Below are 17,787 nucleotides of genomic sequence, written 5' to 3'. Positions count from 1 at the left end.
AGCCAACCCTTGAAAAGGCTGCTTTGCAGAGCCAAAACAAGAAGAATGGTGCGTTTTGCAGCCGCCGCCCACTGCAATGAATCTGAATAACTCCTCCTTTAGGGCGCAAGCAACTCCCCTCCCCCTTGCAGTCTTTCCAATTCACGATACAAAAAGACGGACAGGACAGGTTGCCTGACTTTCCGTCACTGCCACCCTTTGCCATCCTTACCCGTAGAAAGCCCTTTCATCATCCCCAAACCCTAATCTTTTCCCTTTCCTTCCCAGCCCCCAAACCCTGCCCTCTGTACCTTTCTCACCACCCGCTTCCCTTCTCCTGTCATCCCCCTACCACCCGGGAAAAAAAGAGATTGCCCCCTCCTTCCACTAGCCCACCCTCCCACCCAAAGAACAACTTCTTCTGCGCAGCTTGTTTTCTAGGCAGCAGCGCTATTGTGATGTCATCGGGGGGCATTGTGACAAGCCGCCAGTGTTCCGTCTCTTCATGTTGTGCACAGTTCAAACGGAAAATACATCAACAGGCAGACTACAGAAAAGCTTACTATCAAAGGTTAGAGGGGGGCTTTCTCAGAGGGCTTTTTACAGTTTTTCTATTCCCAATTAGCCGTTTAAGTGTACTTATTGAAAGTAGTAATTCTTTCATAGGCCGCCCTTTCTTAGTATTTGACGTTCCTTATATTGCGGTATGAGGCTTCGCAGTAGGTTGCAAACATTCATCACCCATGACTGTCCCCAATTGAGCTCAGAAGCTCAATGTCTATCATGACCTCTCTTTTAGAATGTCCAAGAGCAAGCAAACTATTCCTCCAGGAGAGGGCGCCAACAGACTACTAAAGAGATCATCATTACTCAAAGAAAACCCCAAAAACCAATGCATGATAGGAATAAACAGGTAACTTTCTTTGGAGTGGAAGCGGAGAGATCGCACCAGATGCCAATTCTAGATGTTATCACACCTGTGGTCACTGCAGCAGCAGGTGAATCCACTTTGTCCAAAAGGGATCTATTCCATTCAATTGCAAATGATCTAGATAAGACAGAGAACTGCAGCACGGGGACATAGCCGAGTTGGTCAGGTTGAGTGGTGATGAGTTTGCTATTTGGATGAATAAAGAAAGTCAAAAGTGTGAAAGATAAAAAACAAAAGGAGGAAGTGTGAAAAGTGAATGGGCCAAATTGAGGTGCATATGAAGACGTATGCTTTCTTCCAATTCATTAAATCGGGCTAATATGAATCAGGTGAATTGAGTTCTGCTTTTGGAAACTGGGTTAAGAAGGGGTGCACCGTTCCTGGAGGTACTGCAATACCAGGTCAATGCGTGGAGTGGACAGAGCAAGCTCTTTTTCCATCTCCCTGTTCTAAAAATCCATTTAATATATGGTCCCCAGATAGGGGACGTATCAGATATTAAACTGATAAGAACAGATACTACACTTGATCTTAGCCAAAAGGCCGAGAAGCGATAACCAGAATTGGTTTGGGCCTCGAGTGGCACCCTGGCCTATGCCGGACACATCTTAGGGAGAGAGAGCGAGAGGGAGACAAACCCACGCCTACACAAGACATTTTGTCACCCAAGCCAACCCTTGAAAAGGCTGCTTTGCAGAGCCAAAACAAGAAGAATGGTGCGTTTTGCAGCCGCCGCCCACTGCAATGAATCTGAATAACTCCTCCTTTAGGGCGCAAGCAACTCCCCTCCCCCTTGCAGTCTTTCCAATTCACGATACAAAAAGACGGACAGGACAGGTTGCCTGACTTTCCGTCACTGCCACCCTTTGCCATCCTTACCCGTAGAAAGCCCTTTCATCATCCCCAAACCCTAATCTTTTCCCTTTCCTTCCCAGCCCCCAAACCCTGCCCTCTGTACCTTTCTCACCACCCGCTTCCCTTCTCCTGTCATCCCCCTACCACCCGGGAAAAAAAGAGATTGCCCCCTCCTTCCACTAGCCCACCCTCCCACCCAAAGAACAACTTCTTCTGCGCAGCTTGTTTTCTAGGCAGCAGCGCTATTGTGATGTCATCGGGGGGCATTGTGACAAGCCGCCAGTGTTCCGTCTCTTCATGTTGTGCACAGTTCAAACGGAAAATACATCAACAGGCAGACTACAGAAAAGCTTACTATCAAAGGTTAGAGGGGGGCTTTCTCAGAGGGCTTTTTACAGTTTTTCTATTCCCAATTAGCCGTTTAAGTGTACTTATTGAAAGTAGTAATTCTTTCATAGGCCGCCCTTTCTTAGTATTTGACGTTCCTTATATTGCGGTATGAGGCTTCGCAGTAGGTTGCAAACATTCATCACCCATGACTGTCCCCAATTGAGCTCAGAAGCTCAATGTCTATCATGACCTCTCTTTTAGAATGTCCAAGAGCAAGCAAACTATTCCTCCAGGAGAGGGCGCCAACAGACTACTAAAGAGATCATCATTACTCAAAGAAAACCCCAAAAACCAATGCATGATAGGAATAAACAGGTAACTTTCTTTGGAGTGGAAGCGGAGAGATCGCACCAGATGCCAATTCTAGATGTTATCACACCTGTGGTCACTGCAGCAGCAGGTGAATCCACTTTGTCCAAAAGGGATCTATTCCATTCAATTGCAAATGATCTAGATAAGACAGAGAACTGCAGCACGGGGACATAGCCGAGTTGGTCAGGTTGAGTGGTGATGAGTTTGCTATTTGGATGAATAAAGAAAGTCAAAAGTGTGAAAGATAAAAAACAAAAGGAGGAAGTGTGAAAAGTGAATGGGCCAAATTGAGGTGCATATGAAGACGTATGCTTTCTTCCAATTCATTAAATCGGGCTAATATGAATCAGGTGAATTGAGTTCTGCTTTTGGAAACTGGGTTAAGAAGGGGTGCACCGTTCCTGGAGGTACTGCAATACCAGGTCAATGCGTGGAGTGGACAGAGCAAGCTCTTTTTCCATCTCCCTGTTCTAAAAATCCATTTAATATATGGTCCCCAGATAGGGGACGTATCAGATATTAAACTGATAAGAACAGATACTACACTTGATCTTAGCCAAAAGGCCGAGAAGCGATAACCAGAATTGGTTTGGGCCTCGAGTGGCACCCTGGCCTATGCCGGACACATCTTAGGGAGAGAGAGCGAGAGGGAGACAAACCCACGCCTACACAAGACATTTTGTCACCCAAGCCAACCCTTGAAAAGGCTGCTTTGCAGAGCCAAAACAAGAAGAATGGTGCGTTTTGCAGCCGCCGCCCACTGCAATGAATCTGAATAACTCCTCCTTTAGGGCGCAAGCAACTCCCCTCCCCCTTGCAGTCTTTCCAATTCACGATACAAAAAGACGGACAGGACAGGTTGCCTGACTTTCCGTCACTGCCACCCTTTGCCATCCTTACCCGTAGAAAGCCCTTTCATCATCCCCAAACCCTAATCTTTTCCCTTTCCTTCCCAGCCCCCAAACCCTGCCCTCTGTACCTTTCTCACCACCCGCTTCCCTTCTCCTGTCATCCCCCTACCACCCGGGAAAAAAAGAGATTGCCCCCTCCTTCCACTAGCCCACCCTCCCACCCAAAGAACAACTTCTTCTGCGCAGCTTGTTTTCTAGGCAGCAGCGCTATTGTGATGTCATCGGGGGGCATTGTGACAAGCCGCCAGTGTTCCGTCTCTTCATGTTGTGCACAGTTCAAACGGAAAATACATCAACAGGCAGACTACAGAAAAGCTTACTATCAAAGGTTAGAGGGGGGCTTTCTCAGAGGGCTTTTTACAGTTTTTCTATTCCCAATTAGCCGTTTAAGTGTACTTATTGAAAGTAGTAATTCTTTCATAGGCCGCCCTTTCTTAGTATTTGACGTTCCATTATATTGCGGTATGAGGCTTCGCAGTAGGTTGCAAACATTCATCACCCATGACTGTCCCCAATTGAGCTCAGAAGCTCAATGTCTATCATGACCTCTCTTTTAGAATGTCCAAGAGCAAGCAAACTATTCCTCCAGGAGAGGGCGCCAACAGACTACTAAAGAGATCATCATTACTCAAAGAAAACCCCAAAAACCAATGCATGATAGGAATAAACAGGTAACTTTCTTTGGAGTGGAAGCGGAGAGATCGCACCAGATGCCAATTCTAGATGTTATCACACCTGTGGTCACTGCAGCAGCAGGTGAATCCACTTTGTCCAAAAGGGATCTATTCCATTCAATTGCAAATGATCTAGATAAGACAGAGAACTGCAGCACGGGGACATAGCCGAGTTGGTCAGGTTGAGTGGTGATGAGTTTGCTATTTGGATGAATAAAGAAAGTCAAAAGTGTGAAAGATAAAAAACAAAAGGAGGAAGTGTGAAAAGTGAATGGGCCAAATTGAGGTGCATATGAAGACGTATGCTTTCTTCCAATTCATTAAATCGGGCTAATATGAATCAGGTGAATTGAGTTCTGCTTTTGGAAACTGGGTTAAGAAGGGGTGCACCGTTCCTGGAGGTACTGCAATACCAGGTCAATGCGTGGAGTGGACAGAGCAAGCTCTTTTTCCATCTCCCTGTTCTAAAAATCCATTTAATATATGGTCCCCAGATAGGGGACGTATCAGATATTAAACTGATAAGAACAGATACTACACTTGATCTTAGCCAAAAGGCCGAGAAGCGATAACCAGAATTGGTTTGGGCCTCGAGTGGCACCCTGGCCTATGCCGGACACATCTTAGGGAGAGAGAGCGAGAGGGAGACAAACCCACGCCTACACAAGACATTTTGTCACCCAAGCCAACCCTTGAAAAGGCTGCTTTGCAGAGCCAAAACAAGAAGAATGGTGCGTTTTGCAGCCGCCGCCCACTGCAATGAATCTGAATAACTCCTCCTTTAGGGCGCAAGCAACTCCCCTCCCCCTTGCAGTCTTTCCAATTCACGATACAAAAAGACGGACAGGACAGGTTGCCTGACTTTCCGTCACTGCCACCCTTTGCCATCCTTACCCGTAGAAAGCCCTTTCATCATCCCCAAACCCTAATCTTTTCCCTTTCCTTCCCAGCCCCCAAACCCTGCCCTCTGTACCTTTCTCACCACCCGCTTCCCTTCTCCTGTCATCCCCCTACCACCCGGGAAAAAAAGAGATTGCCCCCTCCTTCCACTAGCCCACCCTCCCACCCAAAGAACAACTTCTTCTGCGCAGCTTGTTTTCTAGGCAGCAGCGCTATTGTGATGTCATCGGGGGGCATTGTGACAAGCCGCCAGTGTTCCGTCTCTTCATGTTGTGCACAGTTCAAACGGAAAATACATCAACAGGCAGACTACAGAAAAGCTTACTATCAAAGGTTAGAGGGGGGCTTTCTCAGAGGGCTTTTTACAGTTTTTCTATTCCCAATTAGCCGTTTAAGTGTACTTATTGAAAGTAGTAATTCTTTCATAGGCCGCCCTTTCTTAGTATTTGACGTTCCTTATATTGCGGTATGAGGCTTCGCAGTAGGTTGCAAACATTCATCACCCATGACTGTCCCCAATTGAGCTCAGAAGCTCAATGTCTATCATGACCTCTCTTTTAGAATGTCCAAGAGCAAGCAAACTATTCCTCCAGGAGAGGGCGCCAACAGACTACTAAAGAGATCATCATTACTCAAAGAAAACCCCAAAAACCAATGCATGATAGGAATAAACAGGTAACTTTCTTTGGAGTGGAAGCGGAGAGATCGCACCAGATGCCAATTCTAGATGTTATCACACCTGTGGTCACTGCAGCAGCAGGTGAATCCACTTTGTCCAAAAGGGATCTATTCCATTCAATTGCAAATGATCTAGATAAGACAGAGAACTGCAGCACGGGGACATAGCCGAGTTGGTCAGGTTGAGTGGTGATGAGTTTGCTATTTGGATGAATAAAGAAAGTCAAAAGTGTGAAAGATAAAAAACAAAAGGAGGAAGTGTGAAAAGTGAATGGGCCAAATTGAGGTGCATATGAAGACGTATGCTTTCTTCCAATTCATTAAATCGGGCTAATATGAATCAGGTGAATTGAGTTCTGCTTTTGGAAACTGGGTTAAGAAGGGGTGCACCGTTCCTGGAGGTACTGCAATACCAGGTCAATGCGTGGAGTGGACAGAGCAAGCTCTTTTTCCATCTCCCTGTTCTAAAAATCCATTTAATATATGGTCCCCAGATAGGGGACGTATCAGATATTAAACTGATAAGAACAGATACTACACTTGATCTTAGCCAAAAGGCCGAGAAGCGATAACCAGAATTGGTTTGGGCCTCGAGTGGCACCCTGGCCTATGCCGGACACATCTTAGGGAGAGAGAGCGAGAGGGAGACAAACCCACGCCTACACAAGACATTTTGTCACCCAAGCCAACCCTTGAAAAGGCTGCTTTGCAGAGCCAAAACAAGAAGAATGGTGCGTTTTGCAGCCGCCGCCCACTGCAATGAATCTGAATAACTCCTCCTTTAGGGCGCAAGCAACTCCCCTCCCCCTTGCAGTCTTTCCAATTCACGATACAAAAAGACGGACAGGACAGGTTGCCTGACTTTCCGTCACTGCCACCCTTTGCCATCCTTACCCGTAGAAAGCCCTTTCATCATCCCCAAACCCTAATCTTTTCCCTTTCCTTCCCAGCCCCCAAACCCTGCCCTCTGTACCTTTCTCACCACCCGCTTCCCTTCTCCTGTCATCCCCCTACCACCCGGGAAAAAAAGAGATTGCCCCCTCCTTCCACTAGCCCACCCTCCCACCCAAAGAACAACTTCTTCTGCGCAGCTTGTTTTCTAAGCAGCAGCGCTATTGTGATGTCATCGGGGGGCATTGTGACAAGCCGCCAGTGTTCCGTCTCTTCATGTTGTGCACAGTTCAAACGGAAAATACATCAACAGGCAGACTACAGAAAAGCTTACTATCAAAGGTTAGAGGGGGGCTTTCTCAGAGGGCTTTTTACAGTTTTTCTATTCCCAATTAGCCGTTTAAGTGTACTTATTGAAAGTAGTAATTCTTTCATAGGCCGCCCTTTCTTAGTATTTGACGTTCCTTATATTGCGGTATGAGGCTTCGCAGTAGGTTGCAAACATTCATCACCCATGACTGTCCCCAATTGAGCTCAGAAGCTCAATGTCTATCATGACCTCTCTTTTAGAATGTCCAAGAGCAAGCAAACTATTCCTCCAGGAGAGGGCGCCAACAGACTACTAAAGAGATCATCATTACTCAAAGAAAACCCCAAAAACCAATGCATGATAGGAATAAACAGGTAACTTTCTTTGGAGTGGAAGCGGAGAGATCGCACCAGATGCCAATTCTAGATGTTATCACACCTGTGGTCACTGCAGCAGCAGGTGAATCCACTTTGTCCAAAAGGGATCTATTCCATTCAATTGCAAATGATCTAGATAAGACAGAGAACTGCAGCACGGGGACATAGCCGAGTTGGTCAGGTTGAGTGGTGATGAGTTTGCTATTTGGATGAATAAAGAAAGTCAAAAGTGTGAAAGATAAAAAACAAAAGGAGGAAGTGTGAAAAGTGAATGGGCCAAATTGAGGTGCATATGAAGACGTATGCTTTCTTCCAATTCATTAAATCGGGCTAATATGAATCAGGTGAATTGAGTTCTGCTTTTGGAAACTGGGTTAAGAAGGGGTGCACCGTTCCTGGAGGTACTGCAATACCAGGTCAATGCGTGGAGTGGACAGAGCAAGCTCTTTTTCCATCTCCCTGTTCTAAAAATCCATTTAATATATGGTCCCCAGATAGGGGACGTATCAGATATTAAACTGATAAGAACAGATACTACACTTGATCTTAGCCAAAAGGCCGAGAAGCGATAACCAGAATTGGTTTGGGCCTCGAGTGGCACCCTGGCCTATGCCGGACACATCTTAGGGAGAGAGAGCGAGAGGGAGACAAACCCACGCCTACACAAGACATTTTGTCACCCAAGCCAACCCTTGAAAAGGCTGCTTTGCAGAGCCAAAACAAGAAGAATGGTGCGTTTTGCAGCCGCCGCCCACTGCAATGAATCTGAATAACTCCTCCTTTAGGGCGCAAGCAACTCCCCTCCCCCTTGCAGTCTTTCCAATTCACGATACAAAAAGACGGACAGGACAGGTTGCCTGACTTTCCGTCACTGCCACCCTTTGCCATCCTTACCCGTAGAAAGCCCTTTCATCATCCCCAAACCCTAATCTTTTCCCTTTCCTTCCCAGCCCCCAAACCCTGCCCTCTGTACCTTTCTCACCACCCGCTTCCCTTCTCCTGTCATCCCCCTACCACCCGGGAAAAAAAGAGATTGCCCCCTCCTTCCACTAGCCCACCCTCCCACCCAAAGAACAACTTCTTCTGCGCAGCTTGTTTTCTAGGCAGCAGCGCTATTGTGATGTCATCGGGGGGCATTGTGACAAGCCGCCAGTGTTCCGTCTCTTCATGTTGTGCACAGTTCAAACGGAAAATACATCAACAGGCAGACTACAGAAAAGCTTACTATCAAAGGTTAGAGGGGGGCTTTCTCAGAGGGCTTTTTACAGTTTTTCTATTCCCAATTAGCCGTTTAAGTGTACTTATTGAAAGTAGTAATTCTTTCATAGGCCGCCCTTTCTTAGTATTTGACGTTCCTTATATTGCGGTATGAGGCTTCGCAGTAGGTTGCAAACATTCATCACCCATGACTGTCCCCAATTGAGCTCAGAAGCTCAATGTCTATCATGACCTCTCTTTTAGAATGTCCAAGAGCAAGCAAACTATTCCTCCAGGAGAGGGCGCCAACAGACTACTAAAGAGATCATCATTACTCAAAGAAAACCCCAAAAACCAATGCATGATAGGAATAAACAGGTAACTTTCTTTGGAGTGGAAGCGGAGAGATCGCACCAGATGCCAATTCTAGATGTTATCACACCTGTGGTCACTGCAGCAGCAGGTGAATCCACTTTGTCCAAAAGGGATCTATTCCATTCAATTGCAAATGATCTAGATAAGACAGAGAACTGCAGCACGGGGACATAGCCGAGTTGGTCAGGTTGAGTGGTGATGAGTTTGCTATTTGGATGAATAAAGAAAGTCAAAAGTGTGAAAGATAAAAAACAAAAGGAGGAAGTGTGAAAAGTGAATGGGCCAAATTGAGGTGCATATGAAGACGTATGCTTTCTTCCAATTCATTAAATCGGGCTAATATGAATCAGGTGAATTGAGTTCTGCTTTTGGAAACTGGGTTAAGAAGGGGTGCACCGTTCCTGGAGGTACTGCAATACCAGGTCAATGCGTGGAGTGGACAGAGCAAGCTCTTTTTCCATCTCCCTGTTCTAAAAATCCATTTAATATATGGTCCCCAGATAGGGGACGTATCAGATATTAAACTGATAAGAACAGATACTACACTTGATCTTAGCCAAAAGGCCGAGAAGCGATAACCAGAATTGGTTTGGGCCTCGAGTGGCACCCTGGCCTATGCCGGACACATCTTAGGGAGAGAGAGCGAGAGGGAGACAAACCCACGCCTACACAAGACATTTTGTCACCCAAGCCAACCCTTGAAAAGGCTGCTTTGCAGAGCCAAAACAAGAAGAATGGTGCGTTTTGCAGCCGCCGCCCACTGCAATGAATCTGAATAACTCCTCCTTTAGGGCGCAAGCAACTCCCCTCCCCCTTGCAGTCTTTCCAATTCACGATACAAAAAGACGGACAGGACAGGTTGCCTGACTTTCCGTCACTGCCACCCTTTGCCATCCTTACCCGTAGAAAGCCCTTTCATCATCCCCAAACCCTAATCTTTTCCCTTTCCTTCCCAGCCCCCAAACCCTGCCCTCTGTACCTTTCTCACCACCCGCTTCCCTTCTCCTGTCATCCCCCTACCACCCGGGAAAAAAAGAGATTGCCCCCTCCTTCCACTAGCCCACCCTCCCACCCAAAGAACAACTTCTTCTGCGCAGCTTGTTTTCTAGGCAGCAGCGCTATTGTGATGTCATCGGGGGGCATTGTGACAAGCCGCCAGTGTTCCGTCTCTTCATGTTGTGCACAGTTCAAACGGAAAATACATCAACAGGCAGACTACAGAAAAGCTTACTATCAAAGGTTAGAGGGGGGCTTTCTCAGAGGGCTTTTTACAGTTTTTCTATTCCCAATTAGCCGTTTAAGTGTACTTATTGAAAGTAGTAATTCTTTCATAGGCCGCCCTTTCTTAGTATTTGACGTTCCTTATATTGCGGTATGAGGCTTCGCAGTAGGTTGCAAACATTCATCACCCATGACTGTCCCCAATTGAGCTCAGAAGCTCAATGTCTATCATGACCTCTCTTTTAGAATGTCCAAGAGCAAGCAAACTATTCCTCCAGGAGAGGGCGCCAACAGACTACTAAAGAGATCATCATTACTCAAAGAAAACCCCAAAAACCAATGCATGATAGGAATAAACAGGTAACTTTCTTTGGAGTGGAAGCGGAGAGATCGCACCAGATGCCAATTCTAGATGTTATCACACCTGTGGTCACTGCAGCAGCAGGTGAATCCACTTTGTCCAAAAGGGATCTATTCCATTCAATTGCAAATGATCTAGATAAGACAGAGAACTGCAGCACGGGGACATAGCCGAGTTGGTCAGGTTGAGTGGTGATGAGTTTGCTATTTGGATGAATAAAGAAAGTCAAAAGTGTGAAAGATAAAAAACAAAAGGAGGAAGTGTGAAAAGTGAATGGGCCAAATTGAGGTGCATATGAAGACGTATGCTTTCTTCCAATTCATTAAATCGGGCTAATATGAATCAGGTGAATTGAGTTCTGCTTTTGGAAACTGGGTTAAGAAGGGGTGCACCGTTCCTGGAGGTACTGCAATACCAGGTCAATGCGTGGAGTGGACAGAGCAAGCTCTTTTTCCATCTCCCTGTTCTAAAAATCCATTTAATATATGGTCCCCAGATAGGGGACGTATCAGATATTAAACTGATAAGAACAGATACTACACTTGATCTTAGCCAAAAGGCCGAGAAGCGATAACCAGAATTGGTTTGGGCCTCGAGTGGCACCCTGGCCTATGCCGGACACATCTTAGGGAGAGAGAGCGAGAGGGAGACAAACCCACGCCTACACAAGACATTTTGTCACCCAAGCCAACCCTTGAAAAGGCTGCTTTGCAGAGCCAAAACAAGAAGAATGGTGCGTTTTGCAGCCGCCGCCCACTGCAATGAATCTGAATAACTCCTCCTTTAGGGCGCAAGCAACTCCCCTCCCCCTTGCAGTCTTTCCAATTCACGATACAAAAAGACGGACAGGACAGGTTGCCTGACTTTCCGTCACTGCCACCCTTTGCCATCCTTACCCGTAGAAAGCCCTTTCATCATCCCCAAACCCTAATCTTTTCCCTTTCCTTCCCAGCCCCCAAACCCTGCCCTCTGTACCTTTCTCACCACCCGCTTCCCTTCTCCTGTCATCCCCCTACCACCCGGGAAAAAAAGAGATTGCCCCCTCCTTCCACTAGCCCACCCTCCCACCCAAAGAACAACTTCTTCTGCGCAGCTTGTTTTCTAGGCAGCAGCGCTATTGTGATGTCATCGGGGGGCATTGTGACAAGCCGCCAGTGTTCCGTCTCTTCATGTTGTGCACAGTTCAAACGGAAAATACATCAACAGGCAGACTACAGAAAAGCTTACTATCAAAGGTTAGAGGGGGGCTTTCTCAGAGGGCTTTTTACAGTTTTTCTATTCCCAATTAGCCGTTTAAGTGTACTTATTGAAAGTAGTAATTCTTTCATAGGCCGCCCTTTCTTAGTATTTGACGTTCCTTATATTGCGGTATGAGGCTTCGCAGTAGGTTGCAAACATTCATCACCCATGACTGTCCCCAATTGAGCTCAGAAGCTCAATGTCTATCATGACCTCTCTTTTAGAATGTCCAAGAGCAAGCAAACTATTCCTCCAGGAGAGGGCGCCAACAGACTACTAAAGAGATCATCATTACTCAAAGAAAACCCCAAAAACCAATGCATGATAGGAATAAACAGGTAACTTTCTTTGGAGTGGAAGCGGAGAGATCGCACCAGATGCCAATTCTAGATGTTATCACACCTGTGGTCACTGCAGCAGCAGGTGAATCCACTTTGTCCAAAAGGGATCTATTCCATTCAATTGCAAATGATCTAGATAAGACAGAGAACTGCAGCACGGGGACATAGCCGAGTTGGTCAGGTTGAGTGGTGATGAGTTTGCTATTTGGATGAATAAAGAAAGTCAAAAGTGTGAAAGATAAAAAACAAAAGGAGGAAGTGTGAAAAGTGAATGGGCCAAATTGAGGTGCATATGAAGACGTATGCTTTCTTCCAATTCATTAAATCGGGCTAATATGAATCAGGTGAATTGAGTTCTGCTTTTGGAAACTGGGTTAAGAAGGGGTGCACCGTTCCTGGAGGTACTGCAATACCAGGTCAATGCGTGGAGTGGACAGAGCAAGCTCTTTTTCCATCTCCCTGTTCTAAAAATCCATTTAATATATGGTCCCCAGATAGGGGACGTATCAGATATTAAACTGATAAGAACAGATACTACACTTGATCTTAGCCAAAAGGCCGAGAAGCGATAACCAGAATTGGTTTGGGCCTCGAGTGGCACCCTGGCCTATGCCGGACACATCTTAGGGAGAGAGAGCGAGAGGGAGACAAACCCACGCCTACACAAGACATTTTGTCACCCAAGCCAACCCTTGAAAAGGCTGCTTTGCAGAGCCAAAACAAGAAGAATGGTGCGTTTTGCAGCCGCCGCCCACTGCAATGAATCTGAATAACTCCTCCTTTAGGGCGCAAGCAACTCCCCTCCCCCTTGCAGTCTTTCCAATTCACGATACAAAAAGACGGACAGGACAGGTTGCCTGACTTTCCGTCACTGCCACCCTTTGCCATCCTTACCCGTAGAAAGCCCTTTCATCATCCCCAAACCCTAATCTTTTCCCTTTCCTTCCCAGCCCCCAAACCCTGCCCTCTGTACCTTTCTCACCACCCGCTTCCCTTCTCCTGTCATCCCCCTACCACCCGGGAAAAAAAGAGATTGCCCCCTCCTTCCACTAGCCCACCCTCCCACCCAAAGAACAACTTCTTCTGCGCAGCTTGTTTTCTAGGCAGCAGCGCTATTGTGATGTCATCGGGGGGCATTGTGACAAGCCGCCAGTGTTCCGTCTCTTCATGTTGTGCACAGTTCAAACGGAAAATACATCAACAGGCAGACTACAGAAAAGCTTACTATCAAAGGTTAGAGGGGGGCTTTCTCAGAGGGCTTTTTACAGTTTTTCTATTCCCAATTAGCCGTTTAAGTGTACTTATTGAAAGTAGTAATTCTTTCATAGGCCGCCCTTTCTTAGTATTTGACGTTCCTTATATTGCGGTATGAGGCTTCGCAGTAGGTTGCAAACATTCATCACCCATGACTGTCCCCAATTGAGCTCAGAAGCTCAATGTCTATCATGACCTCTCTTTTAGAATGTCCAAGAGCAAGCAAACTATTCCTCCAGGAGAGGGCGCCAACAGACTACTAAAGAGATCATCATTACTCAAAGAAAACCCCAAAAACCAATGCATGATAGGAATAAACAGGTAACTTTCTTTGGAGTGGAAGCGGAGAGATCGCACCAGATGCCAATTCTAGATGTTATCACACCTGTGGTCACTGCAGCAGCAGGTGAATCCACTTTGTCCAAAAGGGATCTATTCCATTCAATTGCAAATGATCTAGATAAGACAGAGAACTGCAGCACGGGGACATAGCCGAGTTGGTCAGGTTGAGTGGTGATGAGTTTGCTATTTGGATGAATAAAGAAAGTCAAAAGTGTGAAAGATAAAAAACAAAAGGAGGAAGTGTGAAAAGTGAATGGGCCAAATTGAGGTGCATATGAAGACGTATGCTTTCTTCCAATTCATTAAATCGGGCTAATATGAATCAGGTGAATTGAGTTCTGCTTTTGGAAACTGGGTTAAGAAGGGGTGCACCGTTCCTGGAGGTACTGCAATACCAGGTCAATGCGTGGAGTGGACAGAGCAAGCTCTTTTTCCATCTCCCTGTTCTAAAAATCCATTTAATATATGGTCCCCAGATAGGGGACGTATCAGATATTAAACTGATAAGAACAGATACTACACTTGATCTTAGCCAAAAGGCCGAGAAGCGATAACCAGAATTGGTTTGGGCCTCGAGTGGCACCCTGGCCTATGCCGGACACATCTTAGGGAGAGAGAGCGAGAGGGAGACAAACCCACGCCTACACAAGACATTTTGTCACCCAAGCCAACCCTTGAAAAGGCTGCTTTGCAGAGCCAAAACAAGAAGAATGGTGCGTTTTGCAGCCGCCGCCCACTGCAATGAATCTGAATAACTCCTCCTTTAGGGCGCAAGCAACTCCCCTCCCCCTTGCAGTCTTTCCAATTCACGATACAAAAAGACGGACAGGACAGGTTGCCTGACTTTCCGTCACTGCCACCCTTTGCCATCCTTACCCGTAGAAAGCCCTTTCATCATCCCCAAACCCTAATCTTTTCCCTTTCCTTCCCAGCCCCCAAACCCTGCCCTCTGTACCTTTCTCACCACCCGCTTCCCTTCTCCTGTCATCCCCCTACCACCCGGGAAAAAAAGAGATTGCCCCCTCCTTCCACTAGCCCACCCTCCCACCCAAAGAACAACTTCTTCTGCGCAGCTTGTTTTCTAGGCAGCAGCGCTATTGTGATGTCATCGGGGGGCATTGTGACAAGCCGCCAGTGTTCCGTCTCTTCATGTTGTGCACAGTTCAAACGGAAAATACATCAACAGGCAGACTACAGAAAAGCTTACTATCAAAGGTTAGAGGGGGGCTTTCTCAGAGGGCTTTTTACAGTTTTTCTATTCCCAATTAGCCGTTTAAGTGTACTTATTGAAAGTAGTAATTCTTTCATAGGCCGCCCTTTCTTAGTATTTGACGTTCCTTATATTGCGGTATGAGGCTTCGCAGTAGGTTGCAAACATTCATCACCCATGACTGTCCCCAATTGAGCTCAGAAGCTCAATGTCTATCATGACCTCTCTTTTAGAATGTCCAAGAGCAAGCAAACTATTCCTCCAGGAGAGGGCGCCAACAGACTACTAAAGAGATCATCATTACTCAAAGAAAACCCCAAAAACCAATGCATGATAGGAATAAACAGGTAACTTTCTTTGGAGTGGAAGCGGAGAGATCGCACCAGATGCCAATTCTAGATGTTATCACACCTGTGGTCACTGCAGCAGCAGGTGAATCCACTTTGTCCAAAAGGGATCTATTCCATTCAATTGCAAATGATCTAGATAAGACAGAGAACTGCAGCACGGGGACATAGCCGAGTTGGTCAGGTTGAGTGGTGATGAGTTTGCTATTTGGATGAATAAAGAAAGTCAAAAGTGTGAAAGATAAAAAACAAAAGGAGGAAGTGTGAAAAGTGAATGGGCCAAATTGAGGTGCATATGAAGACGTATGCTTTCTTCCAATTCATTAAATCGGGCTAATATGAATCAGGTGAATTGAGTTCTGCTTTTGGAAACTGGGTTAAGAAGGGGTGCACCGTTCCTGGAGGTACTGCAATACCAGGTCAATGCGTGGAGTGGACAGAGCAAGCTCTTTTTCCATCTCCCTGTTCTAAAAATCCATTTAATATATGGTCCCCAGATAGGGGACGTATCAGATATTAAACTGATAAGAACAGATACTACACTTGATCTTAGCCAAAAGGCCGAGAAGCGATAACCAGAATTGGTTTGGGCCTCGAGTGGCACCCTGGCCTATGCCGGACACATCTTAGGGAGAGAGAGCGAGAGGGAGACAAACCCACGCCTACACAAGACATTTTGTCACCCAAGCCAACCCTTGAAAAGGCTGCTTTGCAGAGCCAAAACAAGAAGAATGGTGCGTTTTGCAGCCGCCGCCCACTGCAATGAATCTGAATAACTCCTCCTTTAGGGCGCAAGCAACTCCCCTCCCCCTTGCAGTCTTTCCAATTCACGATACAAAAAGACGGACAGGACAGGTTGCCTGACTTTCCGTCACTGCCACCCTTTGCCATCCTTACCCGTAGAAAGCCCTTTCATCATCCCCAAACCCTAATCTTTTCCCTTTCCTTCCCAGCCCCCAAACCCTGCCCTCTGTACCTTTCTCACCACCCGCTTCCCTTCTCCTGTCATCCCCCTACCACCCGGGAAAAAAAGAGATTGCCCCCTCCTTCCACTAGCCCACCCTCCCACCCAAAGAACAACTTCTTCTGCGCAGCTTGTTTTCTAGGCAGCAGCGCTATTGTGATGTCATCGGGGGGCATTGTGACAAGCCGCCAGTGTTCCGTCTCTTCATGTTGTGCACAGTTCAAACGGAAAATACATCAACAGGCAGACTACAGAAAAGCTTACTATCAAAGGTTAGAGGGGGGCTTTCTCAGAGGGCTTTTTACAGTTTTTCTATTCCCAATTAGCCGTTTAAGTGTACTTATTGAAAGTAGTAATTCTTTCATAGGCCGCCCTTTCTTAGTATTTGACGTTCCTTATATTGCGGTATGAGGCTTCGCAGTAGGTTGCAAACATTCATCACCCATGACTGTCCCCAATTGAGCTCAGAAGCTCAATGTCTATCATGACCTCTCTTTTAGAATGTCCAAGAGCAAGCAAACTATTCCTCCAGGAGAGGGCGCCAACAGACTACTAAAGAGATCATCATTACTCAAAGAAAACCCCAAAAACCAATGCATGATAGGAATAAACAGGTAACTTTCTTTGGAGTGGAAGCGGAGAGATCGCACCAGATGCCAATTCTAGATGTTATCACACCTGTGGTCACTGCAGCAGCAGGTGAATCCACTTTGTCCAAAAGGGATCTATTCCATTCAATTGCAAATGATCTAGATAAGACAGAGAACTGCAGCACGGGGACATAGCCGAGTTGGTCAGGTTGAGTGGTGATGAGTTTGCTATTTGGATGAATAAAGAAAGTCAAAAGTGTGAAAGATAAAAAACAAAAGGAGGAAGTGTGAAAAGTGAATGGGCCAAATTGAGGTGCATATGAAGACGTATGCTTTCTTCCAATTCATTAAATCGGGCTAATATGAATCAGGTGAATTGAGTTCTGCTTTTGGAAACTGGGTTAAGAAGGGGTGCACCGTTCCTGGAGGTACTGCAATACCAGGTCAATGCGTGGAGTGGACAGAGCAAGCTCTTTTTCCATCTCCCTGTTCTAAAAATCCATTTAATATATGGTCCCCAGATAGGGGACGTATCAGATATTAAACTGATAAGAACAGATTTTTGATTTAATGAAGCTTTCCAAAGCACCACAAAAAATGCATGACCGAAGTCACACCAAAAACAGTGCAAAGGCTAGGATTCGTGTGGACCCCACCGTGAGGAGAGGGTCCCCAAAAATCAACCCCGTCCCTCCGAGCCAGAAGGCCACAGCAAGGGTCAGGGATCTTCGGTGCTCCCCCAAGCCGAAGCCTGGTTGAGCCTTGTCGTTGCTCCCAGCGTCCACCCAGGCATCTTACCCAAGTGGAGTAGAGAGCTACTAGTTGTTGGTTTCGCAGCCGAAACTGCCCGGACCGTCAACCGGTGTTGGTTTCTCAGCCCAAGGCTAACCGGACCTCCAACCGGGTGTTGGTTTCTCAGCCGAAGCTGACCCAGACCTCCAACCGGGTGTTGGTTTCTCAGCCGAAGCTGACTCGGACCTCCAACCGGGTGTTAGTTTCTCAGCCCAAAGCTGACCAGACCTCCGACCGGGATTATAAAAATTTCCCTTCCTAGCCAGAAGGCCGGGATAGGGTAATATGCTCAAAAAGTATGAAAAGGCAAGGTACGGTGTGCTACAGAGCCCAAGGCTTGCCGGGG

The 17,787-nt window shown here is 46.5% G+C and overlaps 11 non-coding genes across 11 annotated transcripts; all 11 read right to left on the bottom strand.

Annotated features, from left to right (window-relative positions):
* Positions 1-1,274: 1,274 nt before the first annotated feature.
* On the bottom strand, positions 1,275-1,465 carry LOC142284888 (U2 spliceosomal RNA). Its single transcript, XR_012746334.1, has one exon. It is a non-coding gene; the product is annotated as a U2 spliceosomal RNA (small nuclear RNA).
* A 1,387-nt stretch (positions 1,466-2,852) lies between these two features.
* LOC142284886 (U2 spliceosomal RNA) lies at positions 2,853-3,043 on the bottom strand. Its single transcript, XR_012746332.1, has one exon. It is a non-coding gene; the product is annotated as a U2 spliceosomal RNA (small nuclear RNA).
* A 1,388-nt stretch (positions 3,044-4,431) lies between these two features.
* On the bottom strand, positions 4,432-4,622 carry LOC142284885 (U2 spliceosomal RNA). Its single transcript, XR_012746331.1, has one exon. It is a non-coding gene; the product is annotated as a U2 spliceosomal RNA (small nuclear RNA).
* Positions 4,623-6,009: 1,387 nt separating this feature from the next.
* On the bottom strand, positions 6,010-6,200 carry LOC142284884 (U2 spliceosomal RNA). The gene has a single exon (XR_012746330.1). It is a non-coding gene; the product is annotated as a U2 spliceosomal RNA (small nuclear RNA).
* Positions 6,201-7,587: 1,387 nt separating this feature from the next.
* LOC142284883 (U2 spliceosomal RNA) lies at positions 7,588-7,778 on the bottom strand. The gene has a single exon (XR_012746329.1). It is a non-coding gene; the product is annotated as a U2 spliceosomal RNA (small nuclear RNA).
* A 1,387-nt stretch (positions 7,779-9,165) lies between these two features.
* LOC142284880 (U2 spliceosomal RNA) lies at positions 9,166-9,356 on the bottom strand. The gene has a single exon (XR_012746328.1). It is a non-coding gene; the product is annotated as a U2 spliceosomal RNA (small nuclear RNA).
* Positions 9,357-10,743: 1,387 nt separating this feature from the next.
* On the bottom strand, positions 10,744-10,934 carry LOC142284867 (U2 spliceosomal RNA). The gene has a single exon (XR_012746324.1). It is a non-coding gene; the product is annotated as a U2 spliceosomal RNA (small nuclear RNA).
* A 1,387-nt stretch (positions 10,935-12,321) lies between these two features.
* Positions 12,322-12,512, bottom strand: LOC142284855 (U2 spliceosomal RNA). The gene has a single exon (XR_012746314.1). It is a non-coding gene; the product is annotated as a U2 spliceosomal RNA (small nuclear RNA).
* A 1,387-nt stretch (positions 12,513-13,899) lies between these two features.
* Positions 13,900-14,090, bottom strand: LOC142284844 (U2 spliceosomal RNA). The gene has a single exon (XR_012746303.1). It is a non-coding gene; the product is annotated as a U2 spliceosomal RNA (small nuclear RNA).
* A 1,387-nt stretch (positions 14,091-15,477) lies between these two features.
* Positions 15,478-15,668, bottom strand: LOC142284833 (U2 spliceosomal RNA). The gene has a single exon (XR_012746292.1). It is a non-coding gene; the product is annotated as a U2 spliceosomal RNA (small nuclear RNA).
* A 1,387-nt stretch (positions 15,669-17,055) lies between these two features.
* LOC142284860 (U2 spliceosomal RNA) lies at positions 17,056-17,248 on the bottom strand. Its single transcript, XR_012746318.1, has one exon. It is a non-coding gene; the product is annotated as a U2 spliceosomal RNA (small nuclear RNA).
* Positions 17,249-17,787: the final 539 nt, after the last annotated feature.

Source organism: Anomaloglossus baeobatrachus, unplaced genomic scaffold, assembly GCF_048569485.1.
Source record: "Anomaloglossus baeobatrachus isolate aAnoBae1 unplaced genomic scaffold, aAnoBae1.hap1 Scaffold_583, whole genome shotgun sequence".
NCBI lineage: Eukaryota > Metazoa > Chordata > Amphibia > Anura > Aromobatidae > Anomaloglossus > Anomaloglossus baeobatrachus.
Note: the sequence above shows the minus strand (reverse complement) of the source record. Positions and strands in the feature narration are given on the sequence as shown.